This window comes from Cylas formicarius, unplaced genomic scaffold, assembly GCF_029955315.1.
Source record: "Cylas formicarius isolate icCylForm1 unplaced genomic scaffold, icCylForm1.1 PGA_scaffold_6__28_contigs__length_40554024, whole genome shotgun sequence".
Classification (NCBI taxonomy): Eukaryota; Metazoa; Arthropoda; class Insecta; order Coleoptera; family Brentidae; genus Cylas; species Cylas formicarius.
This window is the reverse complement of record NW_026844347.1, coordinates 24,472,426-24,491,866: the sequence shown is the minus strand read 5'-3', so window position 1 is coordinate 24,491,866 and position 19,441 is coordinate 24,472,426. Positions and strand designations below refer to the sequence as shown.

The 19,441-nt window shown below is 32.4% G+C and overlaps 1 protein-coding gene and 3 non-coding genes across 4 annotated transcripts in view; all 4 read right to left on the bottom strand.

Annotated features, from left to right (window-relative positions):
• LOC132703171 (dual specificity tyrosine-phosphorylation-regulated kinase 4-like) overlaps positions 1-19,441 on the bottom strand; it is a 108,468-nt gene that overhangs the window by 29,428 nt on the left and 59,599 nt on the right. The gene's annotated exons all lie outside the window — the stretch shown is intronic.
• On the bottom strand, positions 8,427-8,498 carry Trnae-cuc (transfer RNA glutamic acid (anticodon CUC)). The gene has a single exon. It is a non-coding gene; the product is annotated as a tRNA-Glu (tRNA).
• Positions 10,248-10,319, bottom strand: Trnae-uuc (transfer RNA glutamic acid (anticodon UUC)). The gene has a single exon. It is a non-coding gene; the product is annotated as a tRNA-Glu (tRNA).
• On the bottom strand, positions 12,223-12,294 carry Trnae-uuc (transfer RNA glutamic acid (anticodon UUC)). The gene has a single exon. It is a non-coding gene; the product is annotated as a tRNA-Glu (tRNA).

Sequence of the window (19,441 nt, the reverse complement as noted above, 5' to 3'; positions counted from 1 at the left end):
TAATGTACCTAAGGTAAGAAAAACTTGGGAAATGTTTTATTTCCTCAAATAATTTTATACTACGCAATTAAAGTTACAGTTGGAATAAATGTCAGGTCTGGTTTGAAAGTCGTCTTAATTTTTATGTACTAACAGTTTAAGTAAATAAATGCCTGTCAGAATTAAACTTTTTTTAGTTCTAAAACATCTCTGCATGACTTTAGCGATTTTAAGTTGCATGTTAATCCATTTGTTCTGTTTTATTGAAGTGATCTTTAACTTCTTCTTCTCTAAGATTTCAATATTAATATTTTTCATGAATCTACCTAAGGCACTTAGAGAAAAACTTGTCGAATCATTTTCTTCTCGAATAATTTTTTAAATTGCAATTAATGTTGCTGGAATGTTCTTGAGAAAAAAAACGTTCCGAAAAATTTGTCACACGTATAACTAGGCGGATTTGACTGACTTTCCCGCTTTTTTCCTGGAGTAGGATTTTTAAATTCCCCATTGTTCTGTTCCGCTTCTTTTTTGATGTGAAAATTCGTTTTTTCACTAATACCACAATGAATTTCCTGAATTCCATAGTTATATTATATATTATAAGGAAAAAAGATATTATAGGCCAGTTACACGAACATGCTCATAATCCAATATAATAATAAATAGATAGATGATTTATTGACTACTTTACAATGACATTGTTTGCGGCAAGTCATACAAAGAAAAACAAATTAAATTGAATATATGTAAGTATATGCTAACATAAAATTGTATATAACGTCAGAATATACTAAATCTAGATATACAATGTATATAACTTCACAATAACAGGACAACAAATAAAAAAATAAATTTATATGTATATAGCACAGAACAATCATTAAAATACAATCAATGCACAAGGCCCCGCAACACATCATTACCGATGTGTTCTTCAAAATATTCAGCTATGCTATAATAGCCCTTACTTAGAAGAAAACTTTTAATTTTATATTTGAAATGTTTTGCGTTTAAAAGTTTAAAAGATTTTGGCAATGCGTTATAAAGCTTTATATAAGGAGAGTTTTGTTTTGATTTCTGCAACCTGTATCTCGGAAGCACGAGATTATTTGCACTCCGGGTTTCATACCTATGAGAATTAGAACCCCTAGGCAAGCTATCGGTCTTGGAGTGTATCTCAAGAATACTTTGAAATATAAATATACATGGAACCGTCATTATTTTATGTTTAATAAACAATGGCTTACAGTGTTCGTTAAAATTTGAATTTGTAATTATCCGTAGTGTCTTTTTTTGCATCCTAAATATTTTAATGGCATAAGATGAGTTACCCCACAGTACGGTGGCATAGTTTATACGCGAGTGAAATAAACCAAAGTAAGTTGACTTCAATACATCAAAACTCACCATTCTGCGAGGTTGACACAAAAGAAAATGAATATTTGAAAGATTTTTACTTGGCTCGCCAATGTGTTCTGACCAATTCAGAGCAAATAATAATAGTAATAAAGATCTTTTTCTACTCCCGTCTGTAAAATACCTAATTTCCACCGATCTAGCGTGCAGGAAGCGTCACTTTACTACGTCAGTTTCGTTTCCCACGAATCCGAGCCACTTCGGACATTTCCGGGATTTTACCGCACGGATTTGAGAGCAATCGGATGTTTTCGGAGATATTTCCCACGCTTTGAATTTTGATGTTTGTCAATTCTGACAGTCATGTCAGTGAATGTATTCGTGTTGTTTTGCGAAAATGTACCCAAAAACTAACGGTCATAGAAAAAGTATAGTATGTAACACGTTCGGCAAACTTTTCAACTCACGAGTTTATTTGACACGAGCGGAGCGAGTGTTTAATAAACTCGTGAGTCAAATGCTGTTTACCGCACTTGTTGCATAATATACTATTATTCGTCGCCGAAAATTAAGTGCCTGTGTCTTATATTGTATTTGCTTTTGGATATCCAGTTTCTCGTAATAGTGTATGTCGACTAGTTGGCAGATTGTATTTGTATTTAATACATGTGAATGACTGTCATTGGCAACTAGCAACAATAATTCTTGCCTTTCTTCGCAAACCTCGCATATTATCCCTCGCAGCAATATAATCCAGACAATCATCCGTGACGCAATGGAAACGCAATCGATTAAAATTACCGTTTACTTACAGGGGTAATAAATTAAGGAAGTTAATCTTAATGGGCGCTAATATGGAGTTTAATTAGCGGCTATAATACCATTAGCATTGTTGATTGCAGGTCGGCGTATATGTGATCTGAAAACAAATAAATGCGTACACGTATATGATAATGTATTGCTTCTCCTATTTACTCGTGCACTCATTGCATTCATGTAATTGTAGTTTAGATTTCTTAATTTCTTAATTCTAAATTCACATAATGTATCAGAAATTACTTTTTTTTTAACGTTGTATAAGTTTAATTTTGAGTTTTTTTGTTATAAATACCTAATACAGCTTGACTAAGAAGAGTTTCTGATTCTGATCTTAAAATTTTGTAGCTCCTATAATTTATTTCAACAGGTTTACACCCAATCAACAGACATGATATAATAAAAATAAAGAAATTAATAACATTAAATATCATTTAGAATATAAAAAGTATTATTAAAAAAATAAATAAATAAGGAAAAATAACATACATTATAGGTATAACCCGAAAAAGCCAAAAATCGATTTTTCGATTTTGGAAACTTCAAATTTGATTAAAATTAAATTTAATTTTACCTAATAGTCAATTTACATTATTAGACAAACGAAGATGCTAATCAAACTTAGGCATGAATATTAGCAAAGTTCCTAGTGAATAAATATGTATTTGACAGTCCTCGGTCCTACGATGTTTGTCTCGAAGCGTTTTCTTTTCTTTATTTAGAGCATTGCTATTATACAAAATGTGAAAGTCAGCTTCACCTTTTTTTATCACAGGTCCCACATGCAGGGTTCTCAACAAGTCCTAATTTGCTTACTCAAATCACAGTGTGCGTTTTCCGATATTGGTTAATACAATTTATTCAATACCCCAACAGAAGGTATCATTTGAATGTACAGAAGAATATATTGTTCTGCTTAGATCATCTGTCAAAAAACAATATAAAATCCGGCGACACTTATAACAAAAATTTTAATTCTGAAAATCGGAATATCCCCAACGAAGCGGAAATTATATTAATTAAAAGCACCGCCTCGACATCGTAAATATACGTACATGGCGATTCATGTTTATTTAATTAAATATTTGTTAATAATATTAATTAGTTCTCATTCACTTGTAATGAAACGGTTCATTATAGTTGATTGCAGTACATAATAATTTATGTCTGTTATATTATATTTTAATAACAGAATTTACTGGTTTGATGACAAATAAGGAAACCTGTATGGAAATAAGCCTGGTTTATTTTAAGATCGGATCGCAGTTTCCGTGGAATTTATTCGGTTTTCGCGCTGTAAAAGAAGGCTTCAAATAATTTTGACTTTTTAGGCTTAAAAAAATTGTGCCCTTTAATCGATACAAAAATATTTTACATTCAGTTTTTTGACAGGTTTCCCCATTTTAGTTAATTTTGTTAGCTTATTTTGAATGTGGTTTCATTTACATATTAAATTAACCAAAATTTTTCTTTGTCAAGGTTTTTTTTAAATTTTGTGGTTGTTTGTTTAAAAATATTTAAGACTATAATTTGTTCCTTAATTTGCTTACTATATCTTACCTATACTATTTTGCATGTATGAAATTTTTGACTTTGAATTGGCATAATATGCAATTAGTTTTTATTTTTATTAATAGTCTACCCATTTCTGAAGAACATTTCCTCGCAAAAAGCTTACCAATAACCCTATTACCTCTGGCTGGAATCGACCAAGTTGATTTCTGTTTAATATTTGGGGTAAAGGTCCACGAAACAATTTAGCCAATCTGCGACGGCCGAATACCAAATAGTTACGGTCTTAACCTAGATCAGTTTGCGTTGGTTTGTGACAAAAGAGTCCCACGCTTTCGACACGCACACACGTCTGACGCATGTGGGAATGTGTTTCAGACCAGAGAACCATGCACGACTAGACATGGTCAGCTAGCCAATATTTTCAAGACTAGAATCCTTAAATATACCTTCGTTCGCCGATCGAAGTAAAATATTCGTTATATACTACTTATTCAATTAGACTATCGATTGTGTGGTATGGGTTATTCTTTTTGGGGATAAAATTCTGCGCAGCAATATGGTATAAAAATAATAAATATAAAAATATTAAATAAAGTAATAAGTCGAGAGACTAATTTCAGTACGACCAGCTATAAAGGTGTACCACAAACGTGGGTAGAATTAAGTAATTAACTTATCAATTTATTAACTTTTAATTACTACAAAACTGACTCTTGGAAGGGGATTTATTGCCTTTTGAATCCTGTGGAACTGGAGATTATCACAAGGACATGAGCATGTTTTCCAGATTACTATTACTAAATAGCAAAATATCTTCACGGCGCATAGAAAAGAACCAAATTCGATTTGGAAAAAATAAGAGATTATCGGCTAACTAACCAGCAAAGCCCTTAAAGAAAACATGGAAACATGATTTATTATTATTATTATCAATATTAGAAAAACAATATCAATCTAATCAAAATAAAACGCTCGATTGCTGTTCGACCATTAGGGAAGTGACCGCAAAACACTGACGAAAACTTCCCTAACATGTTGTAAAAGAAGAACATAAAAGTGTTTATTAATGTGAAAATGGAAAGGCAGTTGATTAGATGAGAAAGTATGACCTTTAAGTATTGTACCTACATTATACAGGGTGTGCAGTCATATTTTGACGTTTTATTATTGGATGCATCAAGAAATGGTAAATGCAACATTTCTATAATTTATACTGTTAAAATAAATAAATCCTATAACTTTCGCATTTACATTTTTTTAGATCACCCATGATAGTCTGGAAATAAATTTCAAAAATAATGAAGCCTGTAGAGTGCGTTAAATTTCGTTTAATTTCGTTTTACATCTCATACGCTTATTTTTGGATGGATGGCAGTGGGGAGCTACAACAATTGACCTAAAACCAAGCGAGCCTATACCTGCCTTCTACCAATTTCCATGCCAAACTATTACATTCGTATTAATTATTTTCGGGCCGCCCTGTGACTCTGTTGCACGTCTAACAAGGTTCTTTAAATACATAATAGAATATTATGCATTATTTTAGTAACGACTTTGATTTGGCACTAGAGGAGCGAGTAATAAATGAGTGAAGGACGAAGATTGCCAACTTGTTGTATACTATACTTCTTCTACGACTACTAGTTTTTGGAGACATATTTGCAAAACAGCACAAACATATCACGAATTGCTAACAAACCTCGTGACAAAAGTTGATACCGGAAAGGTCCGAAGTGACTCGCCACCGTGGATAATGCAGCTGACGTCTTATAATTACACCTTCAGCACTCTTTATCTCAGCGTAATTGTGTATTTTAGGGTAGAGAGAGAGAATTTCTATTACATTTCTTGTTTAATATAAAATTTTTATTACACTGCTGAATAATCTTTTGATTAAGGATGAAAACGCAGATCTAGCGATTCAGTTAGAAATAAGGAACGAAATGCCGGAAGTCTCAGTATTTTAGAAACGCTTAATATTTTAAAAACAAAGTAAAATATTTGTTTGTCTCATTGTCTCTTAATAAGTAAAATAATTTGCAAATGCACAGTGGAGGACCTGCACAAAAATCAATAAATCACTGTATAACATAATATTATCAAGCTCATTTTTCAAACACAAAATATTATCAATATTGATATAGTATTATATCGTCTACGATGCCATTTGTCCAACAGCAAACGGACGGAAAGATTTGCGGACGCCCATGTCCATGGTCCGTTTGCAACGGCTATGAAAAATTTTTCATTTCAGTACCAGTGGCGCCATTAGCATTTTTCCTGTATTCGTGATCGCTGATGGTTTATTTTTAACTTGTCACTCCTCTTTTCGTAATTACGATTCAGTTCTAAAAATAACCTTCTTGCTCTTCTACGTGTTATTTCTTCGCGTATCTGCGAAATTATCTTAAATTATCTGGAATGCGATCTTTGACGCAGAAGAGTTTAATTGAAATCGCGACCGTTTTCTGCAAACAGGAAGACGTTAAGAACGGAATTCACGTCGTCGGTTTGGTACCAAAATCCCAAATACATTATTAAAAATTTTTAGATTCGATAACGTAACGATACAAAAAGTCGTTGTACGGGTCACATAGTTTGACATCGTGCATTCCACGGATATGCAGATTCGACCCAAAATAAAAAATTACGAGTTTTTGGTTCATGTTTTTGGCTTATTTTCAACAATAAAACACCGAAATTATCTGGATCTGGTTTTATATTTCTAACTTTAAATTCTCATTTACCATAACGCTTAAAATAAAACGTTTACATTATTTAATTTATTACATTAAAAAAGATGCTCTTTTTAAGAAAAAACATATTGTCATAACAAAATGAAACAAAATGTTTTTGAAAAATGCAGAAATATGATTTTTTAAATACTTAAAACAACTAACATGAAAGTTTTGTTTTAATTTTACCATTATATATATTACTAAATGATATCTGGATGACAGTTATTGCCTTAGTAAATTAAGTGAGATTTTTTCTAAAACTTGTAAAAAAACAGCTTGCAAACATTTTATCCAAAACAGAAAATTTGTAGGTGTCTGTTTTGAGTATCAATAAGTCTGCATCATGTTCAGATAATGCCTAGCCTGTTAGAATTGGAAAATCTCAACGGTAAGTAAAGAACAAAAGATTAATACTTTGTTCAAGAAAGTTGACACTGCACATTCCAAAAGTTGTTCGGATATAAGCTTTAAATATTTGCTACAAACGTCCAAATCTATAGCTAATGTTTATCATGAATTAAAAAATTGAAAATTGAAAAAAAAAAACGTTTCTATTACACCCCCTTATATTATTCAAAGAAGTATGATTCGTCAAATTCTATAGTGAAATAAAAATATTTAACATTTTTTTAATTGCTTAATTTCATTATCCGGTAAAGCATATTTGTGACTCATTACAGTGGCGTCTTTAAAAATGTATTCAGATATAATTAAGCTTCAGCTAACCCAACCAACTCTGAGGTTTTCAAGTCCGATGTTGGATGATAGATGTTCCCACAGAAGTGAAATATTCTTTAGAGTGTAAATTAGTTCCGGTAATTGTGTACCATGATACATTATGTAAAAAGTGTGATAAACGCGATTTTTATCATACTATAAGTTTTTTACAACCTCTAATTCTTAGGTGCAACCAAAACCAACCAAAACTAAGTGACGTGTGAATGAAAATCCGTTGATAAAATCTACTGAAAACATCGCTTAAAAAATGCGTTGTACTAAAGTATCGGAAATCCAACATGGCTCGCGCATAATTGCATAATTTAGTATTTTAGAGTAGGGAGTAGAAAACTAGTTTTGAATTAATTTTTACTAAATAACATTGCTCACTTTATACAATTTCAACTTTTTGTATAGAAAAATACATACATATTTTTTAACTAAAAGAAATTAAAAGTAAAAAAAAGTTATTATATAACCTTATTATTAGTAATGAAAATTAAAAGAAAAAATAACAAAAAGTTATAATTTATTTAATAAAATGTTCAAATCTCTATTTTAGCAGCTTACTTGTTATTTGTTTCAATTTATGGTCAAAATACTAAAATTTCATCCCATAGTCATTTAGTTCATTTTTAATAGAACTACCTTTTGTTGGACAGAGTTTACAAAAAGTGACACCACGCTACTGGACAACGTCTCCTGCGAAACCTAAAATACAACCAACAGAAATTCCTGTACAGGATGTAGTTACGATATTCACGCAAGATATTGAAAAGAAAATAAGAACTCTGGAAAAAATCATCGCATTTATAAGTTATATTTATAACTTGACGCGTGTTGGTGAGAAAATTTATCTATTTATAGCGTCCCGACCTTAATTGACGTTTTTCTTGATGCTGGTTTGTTAATTGTCTGTAGTACGACGCTAAGTCGTGATTAATTTAGTACTAATGGCTAATTTTACGATGTTTACTTTATTATGATGCGATTGACATTCACCTACTTACATAAGTTTAATTTGGTATGAGATTTGCGAAATTGTCATTGTAATTTTTCCCTGGTGAACCTGACGCGTCCTGCAAATAGGATTTCGCCAAAGTGCTCCAAGTTTAGAATCGGTTTTTGAGTTCAATTCTGTAGAATATGCTGTTATCTATTGTTCAAATATTCATTAGTTCAATTATGCACGATTGATATAAAAATAACAAAAATCATAAAAAAATATTAAAATTCTAGTGCAAATCACTGTTCTTAGATAGACAAAAACAATAAATATTAGTTGACTCAGCAAAAAGTTTATTCCGATACCGGGAATCGAACCCGAGCCTCCTGGGTGAGAGCCAGGTATCCTAGCCACTAGACCATATCGGATATAAAATTAAAAATTTTAAATATGGCTCTTAATTGTAGTTTTGCACTTTTCGACAAGGTCTACAAAATTTTGTGTTTCAGAATAAAAAAATACCTTGTTGGGGCCCACCTTAATAAAAAAGTTTTTGCTCCGTACCCAGACGTTCGGTAAGTGTGACTATAAGATCTCTGCTTCGTTGCTCACGGGCCACTTCAAACATTTCCGGTATTTTAGACATTATCGGATGTTTTCTGTAGATTTTAGTTACGCATATCACACGTCACTTAGTGAAATAGATTATGGAAAACTTTAATTAACTCTTTCAGTCACTTATTCATTAAGCAGCTTCCCTGCACTGCGGTGATGATTAAGGTGACGTTTATCAACTTGCTGCATAATAGTTTTTCAAAGGACAGTTTAAGTTAAGCTCTGAAGAAACCAACAGGATGATTGGCGAAACGTTAGTAAGTTCAGTTCATTAACAACCGACACAGGAATAATCCAGAAAATTTATAAATAGTGTTGTTGCATAATATTGGATATTCTGCGTCCATCCTGATATCCGTTATCGGTATCTGAAGATCTTCGACATTGATGCGGCTAAAATATAATATAAATTTTAGTTTAAATTTCATGGGCAACTACACAAAAAGTAAAACACCTATATTCTCCGGAAAAATCAGAATAGCCTTTTATGTAGGAAAAGGAAGTGGCAGTCGATTAGGAAAAACGCATATTTTTTATACAAATCGTGGAAACTATGTTCAACTGTTTTTCTGTTACAACTACTAATAATCAGTCGAAAAAGTACTACAAGAATTTAATAAACATAAGTTGATTTATTCTATATATTTACCTAGTCTCTACTCTAAAATACGCAATTATTCACTGATTGAGGTTGCGGAAAGTGTGACGTTTAGATCTTCCTTACGCACGGTCGCGGACCACTTCGGGTATTTCTGGTAACTTAAGTCACGGATTTAGGTTTATCGGATATTTTATTCAGATTTTAACATCACACGTCAAAAAAGTACTCAAAACTTGGTTATAAAAAAAAAGTGATATGGAACACGTTGATACATTTCCTGATTAAAATGACATTTATTATAGCATAATTGGTATTGGTTATAAAGGGGGCGCCCCCCGCCTGCGTCCAAGCACTTAGGCCACCAGATGGGCCCGTTGTGCCACCAGACCGCGCTAGAGGGCGTCCAGAATGTCGCCCCTGCATATTGTTGCATAAAATACTATTAGAAAGAAGAAATATTTTATGTACATTATTTCCCTTTTTTCTGTTAAAATGTAAATTAAATTTCCTATCTATAGATAAAAAGTTAAATATATACTCGTAGATACATACTCACATAACCATCTTATGTTTGGTTTAACAAAGAAATCTTATTTTGTATTGAAAAAGGAGATGGTAATCGATTAGAGGATATGTACGAAGGAAATTGGCACACATACAGCGAACATACGACATACTAAATAGTTCGCCAATAAATACCGAAATAATAGCTTGTCTAATAAAGAAATTAACGTTGGTCCGACAGGAAATCATTCACACTACGATAAATTACTATTAAAATCTGACATTTTTCAATCCACAATAAGCTCTTTTTTATTTAAAAATCAATCTTCCGCAACAGGTGTTGTCAAAAGACCATAGCGTACCTATATATGTGAATTAACTACTTAACTATTAACACTACCGAATTAAAATTCTATAAAAAATTGAAAGCACGTTTAAAAGCTGAAGGAAAAGTTTATTCCGATACCGGGAATCGAACCCGAGCCTCCTGGGTGAAAGCCAGGTATCCTAGCCACTAGACCATATCGGATTTTACAAAGGGTTAAGCAGATATGGTATTTAAATTTTTACAGTAATACTTATAGAAAACTTCAAAGCAAAATTAGAAAAAGTAAATTTCAGCAGTTTACAATCTGACAAACCAATATCATGGACGCAATGTCCCTAAATTATTCTATCGTATTTTGAACTAGCAATTTAATATAAAAAAATCTCTCCTGATATGTAATATGCGGTTTACTACTATATCATCTAAACTAAAAAAAAGAGGTAACATACAAACTCTGTTAAATGTATCAAATTTGTTTCCCTAGTAAGTAAAAAGCAAATCAAGTTCTCCAAGAGTAAGGTAATACCAAAATGTAAGGTCTCCCGTTTGTTTTCTTGCTCCAAAATTAGACGAAAAGCCAGTTAATTTTTCTTTAAATGCTGATTTTATGAAATCAGTAAGAACAAATTTTAATATAGTACTATACTCGAAACTAATGAAAAGTAAGTCCCTGACAAAAAAATACTAATATAGTAATAATTTCTAATTGATAGTATTTTCCTTTGTTTTGTATAACCCTATAATCATTGTTAACACTGTGCACAATTGGATAAAAATAGTTCTACTGTTTCCTAAATGACTGAAAAATATTATACATTTTTTTAACCGATTCCCTGAAATAATTGTAGAATAATTTTTTTTTTCTTTCAAAAGAAGTCTACGATTATACTTTGTAACACTTATTTAGGGCGCTAAAATGTAACATTATGCAGTATACTCGTCTACACTGGCAAAATTGAATGCAATTTTGGGCAACGAATCGGCCGCAGCTGCGCAACTGTTGCTCAGCACGTATACTATGACCAGCGATCTAACGAACTCATTAAAAATGCAACTCTCGCCCAGGCCTATTGTTTAAGGTTCGGAAACAGTGGTAAAAATATTCCAACAAAAACTGTGATTGTTAACATTTGCTGCCTCTAAAGACTCGCGTTCTCAGGTGATTTTAAAACGGCACGTCTGGAGAATCATTCTATGGACAACAAGTCCGTCCCTGCCTTCCTTCGACAACTGGGTTCTTTCGACAATGAATCACAATGAGTTCGATAAACCAATAGTCCTACACACCTTTCCATCACGTATCCATTATATAACAATAAAAACCAAAATTTCATCTTTCAGCCCTGTATATCTTAAAACATAGTGATACGATTTGTTTGGGTTTATGACAACTTTTATTCAGAAAGCCAAAAACAACTGCAACATCCCAAATTCTCAGGAAAGTTAACTGGGAACCATTTTGCATTAGTTTTGAGCGAGGCACTTTTCTTACTAACTCACTGAGTGCCAATTCGCTATCTGACTCTAATACAAGGATTCCCGCAAACCGATTATAATCAAAACCCTTATAGAGACAGACCACATCGGTCGTTATCTAGCAGGAGATCTGTGAACATAAAAACAGATTAATATTTAAGCTATATCATTAAACGGAGATAAGATCTCATCTTATAACCGAGACATTACTAAATGGCATGTCAGGTATACATGTAAGTCTGCGAGGGGGTATAAATAATGCATAGAAGTAATTTCTAAAACAGTTCGTATACGAGCAATACGCAGAAGTTTGGAACAGAGTGCATATCGCCTGTTGGTGTTTGCTGGATGTAACGTAGTTTTGGTTAGTTGAGAATAAAGTTTGACTGGCTTGATGCTGAAAATGAGTTGATGGGGTTTATTCATTCCTTTTTGTTATTAATTTACAACATTCTCTTAAAATTTCAGTTTCTTATAATTAATAATATTAATATAATAAGTTATAATTATTAATGTATAGGGCTATTAACTAAAACTTTGCAGTTATTAGCGATAGCACTATTAAAGTAAGAATATATAATTTAAAAAATATTCAAAATAAACAAGGTTTTCAGAGATAAAATAATAATTCCGATACCGGGAATCGAACCCGAGCCTCCTGGGTGAAAGCCAGGTATCCTAGCCACTAGACCATATCGGATTTTATTGAATTTAAACAGAAAGATGAATTTACCGTGGTACATATTTTCTAGAGCTCTTGATGCATTAAATACGCAAAAAATATATGCCTCTTATTATCATCAAATCATTGCTGAAAATCGGTCTTATTCGATGTTCTATTTTTATTAATACAATTTTCGTACCCCTTATTCGATTAAAACTTGTAATTCGGTTTAGTCAAAGTTTTTTTTTTATAAAATAAGTGAATAATAAATAAGATAAATATAAATAAATGCTTTTGGCTAAGATAGATAGTCCCCTTTTGCATTTTTGTGTTACTACCTTTTGCCTCAGTCTATTTTTAGAATAGTTTTATCTGAAATACTATGGAGGTAACCGTTCACATTAAATATTGGCTATCGATTAAAATCTTATTGAATATATGGACTCCGCGAAACGGGAACGCCATCCTACTACCGATAATTATTACAGCGAACACTTATCGTATAATATAAATATTTCCGTTGTTCTAATAAATAATGGAATTCTCAGGGATATCTGCTCTAGTAACTCTACGAGATATTTATCTTAAAGGCCGCTTCTATATTTGACGATGTCGTCCAGTTAGGGCAATATTTATATTGACCATGCACGAAAACAAGTACTAAATATTGGTTGGCAATATGCGTTTCCGGATGTCGTTTAAATCTGCCGCAAGTATGTTTTAATTGTTCATTTTAGCGGAATATTACCATGTCGCAATAAACGTAACTGTAGAGTATTCTGTTTTATGGATGTTAATCATTAACAGCCTTTTTTGGATAAGAAAAACGACAGTTATCTTTGTTTGTTATATTTATTACAAATAGGGTAACTTTTTTTAATACCGAAAACATTTTCTGAAACCACTCCAACGTTACTGTTTATAAAACTCCTGACTTCCTCCTGCGTCAGTTTTTGTTGAAGAAGAAGCCAACAGGATGATTGGCGAAACGTTAGCTAGTTCGAGTCAATAAAAACCAACGCAGGAGGAATCCATCAGTTTTATAAAAAGTATTACAGTAGCGTGTGGAAGTTTCTTTTAAAAATTTACTCCAACGTTGGGGAACAAATCTTAAAAAAAAACGTTTCTTTAAATCTCCACAATCCCGATTTGTGTAAAATATTTTAGAGTATTTTCTTGTCCCAGTCCAGGGCGTTCAAATTTTATTTATCAATTTAATAAATACTTGAATAATTAATCGTTTTGTTACTCCATACTTCAGAGAAAAACTTTGCGGCTAACAAGTTCAATACCAGAGAACTATTTCTCGGTTTCCGGTTATATTTGCAAAACGAGGATTAAATTAATTAGTGATTTATTATAAAGACAATATTTGTGCCAAAACCAATGTAAGAGCATATAGACATGGCTTAAAAACGATTGTGAGTTTTTGCTGCAAGTTGTCAGTTCAATAAAATGGATGAGAAGGAAGAAGAATGGGCTGAACTACTTTAAACCATTGTGCTGGGACTGATAACAAAAACATATCAGAAATAATAAGCGAAATTATAATGTTGTAAAAGTTTAAAGAATTTTTTTTCTTTTTTCATGCAGTATTACTTTTACGCATTTAGTTTAGAAACAAAATGTTTGTTAACTTTCAAAATATTGCCAATATTTTCGTACAATTTGGTCAGCTGTGCTGACTATTACTATATAATGATTGAACTCTTTTTTGCTTTTAAAGTAATTTGCATATTGGTATTACTCAGCACGACAATTTCACTTATGTGTTTTTGGAGGCCAAGCGTAATCTAGAACTAAAAGCAAACAAACCATTTTAGTCAAAAATAGAATGAAAATAAGAGATGGTCCATTTTGATTTTCGTTGTTATTAGTTTACCGTTATGAGGGATATGGATTTATAGCAGAACAAAAAAACATACTCAGATTTCACAATTGCTGATGTCCAAAATGAACAAATTAGGCTAGCCAATGTAGATTAGATATATTAGACGCAATTATTACACCACCATAGCCAACAGACCAATATCGCTTTGAATGTTAACTAATTGACCTTATTAAAAAAATGCGTTACGGTCAAATAGCCACAACTTATTATCATTCTGGTCGCTTTATTGTCAATTATGATAAGGGTACTTGAAGTGCGCCCATTACTCGTTCGTTTATCTAATAAATCAATCAGGCACGACTTTACAATTAACGAAATTGTTTTTCTTATATAAAAATTAAAAAACGAAATATAAATACAATCAAAAATCATTTTTTCTCTCTAGTAAGTTTCAACCATATGCCCGTCAACTCCAAAATGATACTCAGGCAAGTGGTGTTTCACCATTATTATGTTGATGCTTTTTCAGTCAAAAACTTCTCGTATTCGATTTTTAAGGCTTTTGAAAAATTTTTACATGTGCCAATATAAATAATCCAGGATATTGCGAGTTTGGCTTCTACAAAGGGATCAGATCAAAACAATTATATGTTCTCTTTGCATAACGGAAAGGAAAAGAAGCTGTAAAAAAAATATGAAAAAACTTTAAAGACAAAAAATGTTGTTATCAAGTATTATATTATTAAATATACAGTATGGATATTAAACTTCTTATTTTAAATCGAACACCTTGTGTATTAAGGTCACTTTCGAAAAATCAAGACAAATATTTTGAATTTTATGTCAAAAGTGACGTTTGGAGACGATTTCCGTATAGAAGGGGTATAGGGGGATAGTTTAAATGCTTTAAACTACAAACATTCCGTATATATAACATTTGACATTTTTTATAGGTTCTAAGATAGGGTATTATTGCATAATAAACTGGCCTGCTGAATAATCAAATGCAAAAGTTAATGAGCAGAAAAACAATGTTAAAACTTAAAATAGCTTCTTAAATTGTTGTAAGAAAAAGGGCTTCTATAAATTCTATAAATTTCACATTAAGTACATTAAAATATTAAAATAAGGGATGAGAGGTAATAATAAATGCTCCCAAGTTTTCACATAATTTATATATTCAGTAATATAATATTAGTATATATTTAGTAATTATAGTAATTCTAAACAGCACTGATTGAAATATCTGTAGGAACGCGGTTGATCCTATCGCGTATGATGTCTGTCGGAAACTGTTTTTGCCAGTTGTATTAACTAAAACCAAAATGGCAACTTCACAATAAAAGGCAAGCGGACCTAAAATATGTATGCTGCCAATTGCACATTTATAACGACATTGAAAATAATTTTTGTATACAAAAATAGTTTTAATTTCGTTTATACCGATTGTTGATCCCTATTTATCACAGTGATACATTGTAGAGATAACGTGACAAGTTAATCGGGATTAGTATAACAAATCTTACTGCACACAGTCGGACCTGTTTAACGAAATGATTTATAAATATTTACCCGGCCATACAGAATGTCTCACAATTACAGGTCTAATCTAATTTGACGTGGTTGATTATCCAGTTTTCACTGCATGTCCCGACTCTGTTGAGCGTACATCGTTGATGAGCCGGGGATTTTAAACCAACCTATTAACGTTAGCAACTTGCTGTTTCATCCACCTTTGAGGGTTTTTGAAAATTCCTTATAACTTAATCATATACTCAATTATTTCCAATAACGCTATAACTCTCTTTCCATAACTTCTAACCAAAAGCTTCCGCAACTCATTTTTCACAACAAACGGCGAACATAAATGGAACGTAACTAAAAAAATTGCTTTTTTTCTGTTGAGAATATTTATTTGTAATTTTATATGTATGGTATATATATTTTTCAATTATTTTTATATTGTTTTGTAAACTAATTATCCTTACTTAATTAGTTTGTAATGCCCTATCACAAGTAAGTTTAAAATGATAATTTCTGTTATAAAATCTGTAGATGTCACGTTGAAAAAATGATTGAAGCTGCTTAAGTAAACACCTCCAATATAACTTATTTATATATCAGATCCATAATTTACGTATTTATGTATTGTAAAATCGCCTGTGACTTTACTGACTTACAATTTGTTTTTTTGGAAAACTTATTTCAATAGTTAATAAAGTTCTTCTTCTTTCTATAGTTATTTTTTCTTTTTTTTTGCATATTTGCTAAATTTATTACTATATTACTATATTTATCGTATGCCATTTTAAAAAATGTTAGTTGTTTGCTTTAGTAACAAAGGCTGTTACTATTTTATTATATAATAATAATAATAATAATAATAATAATAATAATAATAATAATAATAATAATAATAATAATAATGATAATAATAATAATGTTGATAATAGCTAGTTTATTAGGGTGTTCTCCAGTTTTTAATTGTCCGGTCGATACTACACATTGCAAGTTTGGGAGAGTTAGCCCCTAACTACTGCATCAGTTTTTCAAAGAAACTTTCACATGCTACTGTAATTCTATTTACAAAAATTTTGGATTAATCCTGCGTCGGTTGTTGTTGAGTCGAACTTGCTAACGTTTCGGCAGTCATCCTGTAGGCTTCTTCAGAGCGTAACTGAAACTAGTTTCAGTTAGAAGTAGTTTTGTAGTGTGACTCAGAGGGATGTATTCATTGTGATTCTCTCCATAATTATCACTAGACTCATGTCAGTCATCACTCCACAGCTTCACTACTACCTCCCTGGCACTTCTAGATTAGTCCAGCCCAACATATAAAAACGCGTTTTCAGTAGACCTACCGGTCCTGTTAGCAGTCCAAAAGTAATTGAGATATATTTTTTGGATTCCATGGCATTTCTTGCCTCGTAGTTACTAAAGTTGATAGCAATTGCTTCGATATGAATATTTTTAGTTTTATTTGTTTTTCGCAGTGTGAATATCTCCTCTGCTGATTGGACTAGATAAGCTCCACGTCATGGTGGTGGTGTCTAGTGTATTTTCAATTGTTTATTAATTTTCTTAGAATTGCCAGATTTGTCTGATACAAGGTGGTAATCAGACTTTAAACTCTGCGACGCTGTTCTTGGCGAAGCACTACTCTCGCATTGCTCAGTGTGAATTGCAACTTCTTTAAGTTATTTTTTAGTTTTGTGTGTCATTACGCTTCAGTCACACCTCGTAAACAGCGAACAAGTGTGCCTTTAGTACTCTAAAACAGTGGAGTTTTGGACAACCTGTACAAGTGCAGAATGTAATGCGATCTTAAAATGTGTTTGCGTTGGAAGCTGGAGTAGAGCAAGCAATAACTTCATGTGGGTACTGAAAGCAACTTTTAAAAGATATTCCGCTGGTGGCGTGGGATCATCGAGATATTTTTTGATTCGGACGACGGCGCAGAGCTCGTGCGACAATCAAACGTCAAAGATCACGTTCCGGCCTCTTTCATCCGATCGTCATCAGGAACGAACCATTTGATTTCCATCGGCCACCGGTGAGCAGACCGAAACGTTTTCATAGTCGAACAGTTCTGGCCTACGGTGCTATTCTTTCTATTCCGTTTTCTAGCGCAGACCTCGAATATTCACCCAGACACGAATTTGACACACTTGTTTCCTTATTGCCGGCCATTATAATACATATTTTTGTCGTTAGGCGATATTATTACTTAGCGTCCGCATATACAATCCGGTTCGCGTTGCTTTTATTTCGATAAATTGTAGACGTCTGGTTCGTCTAAATCCGTCTAACCTATTTACCGCAACACTTGGCATTTTATTTTTGTTGATGGAAACTGAACCCGCGCGAGGTGTTTATTGGAGCCGTTCGGGATTAAACTATTTTATCACATATAAACCTATAATTACTTGTCACTATAGCACTTAAGCACTTAAGCTCCAGTTTATTGTAGATTAAAATATGATGCAACATGTTGCATAATTGTCACTTTAGTCACCAGTTTGATTTGGCCCGAGCGCAGCGAAGTTTAACAGCGTCTTCCATACTATACTTGTACCACGACCTTAAGGGTCCATCTTTGCAAAACAGCATGAATATATTCATCTAGTGCCGGATGACGTGACCATCAGAGCAGAAAAACGTCAAAATACCGGTGGCTAAAATTTACCGAAAACATTTGATAGTAGCTCGCATCTTAAAGGCATACTTTGCTCACACTTAATAATTTAGAATAGTAAAAAAGATTAATTTAGAACCGCCTTAGTTGCGAAGATGTAAATATTATCAATAATAATAAAAATAACCTTCTAAGAAGCAAGATAATACACACAAAAAAAATGAAAATTTAAACAGAAAAAGTAAGAACAAGACTTATTTAATATTTTCTTAATTGTGAGAATCGATTTATCAAAATTAAAACAATTTATATTTATTAACAAATAAATGAGTCAGCTTAAGGTATTCTTTCTTAGGCCTTGGAACTCTAAGTAATTTAGTTAAACGCCAAACGATTTGAATGCGAAATGCTAGTTTTTATGAAGATACTTTGGAGATTCAGTTTTAATTATAATATGTATTACGTACTCCGCTTTACATCAAGCTTAGCCACTCCACGTAGGCGATAACAGCCCCAGAAATAAAGCTTAATAAATGCAACATTGCAAGTTATGTATTGTAATTTTGTATCCAAAATTGGATCCAAATTTTTGGAGCAATGTTAAAATAACATATTATGCTACATGTATACAACAGCATTTGAGTGACGAGTCTATTTGGCACGAGCGGAGGGAAGTTTAGCGGGCGATAAATAAACACCGAACGTGTTGCATACTATACTTTTTCTACGACCCTTAGTTTTTGAGTTCAACACGAAAATATCCGATTGCTCCCAAACTCGTGCGATAATATTCCGGACATGTCCGAAGTGGCTCAGATCAGTGGAAAAAGAAACTGAGGTGGTAAAATGACGCCTTGCGCAATATTTTACAGAAGGGAGCAGAAAACTATACTTTACTGTTATGCTGCATACATAATGCTGTATCACAATGGCAAATATATATGTCACTGATTTTTCACTACAAAATAGTAAAACCTACCGAATATTTGTTGGAATTTTTAAGGAATTTTTGAAGATCGTAGAGAGTCTTTATATATTGGCCAGCTGTGGCTCCTGTGGAAAAATGAATATTTCATTTTAATCTGTACCTGCTTTTATATTGATTGAGGGGGGCGGAGCTAAATGACGGACATAAACACCGTCTCGGATGATTCCCATATTGGTGACGAATAGACTCTCGGATTTTTCGTTGGTAGAAAAGTCATTACATGCAAGAA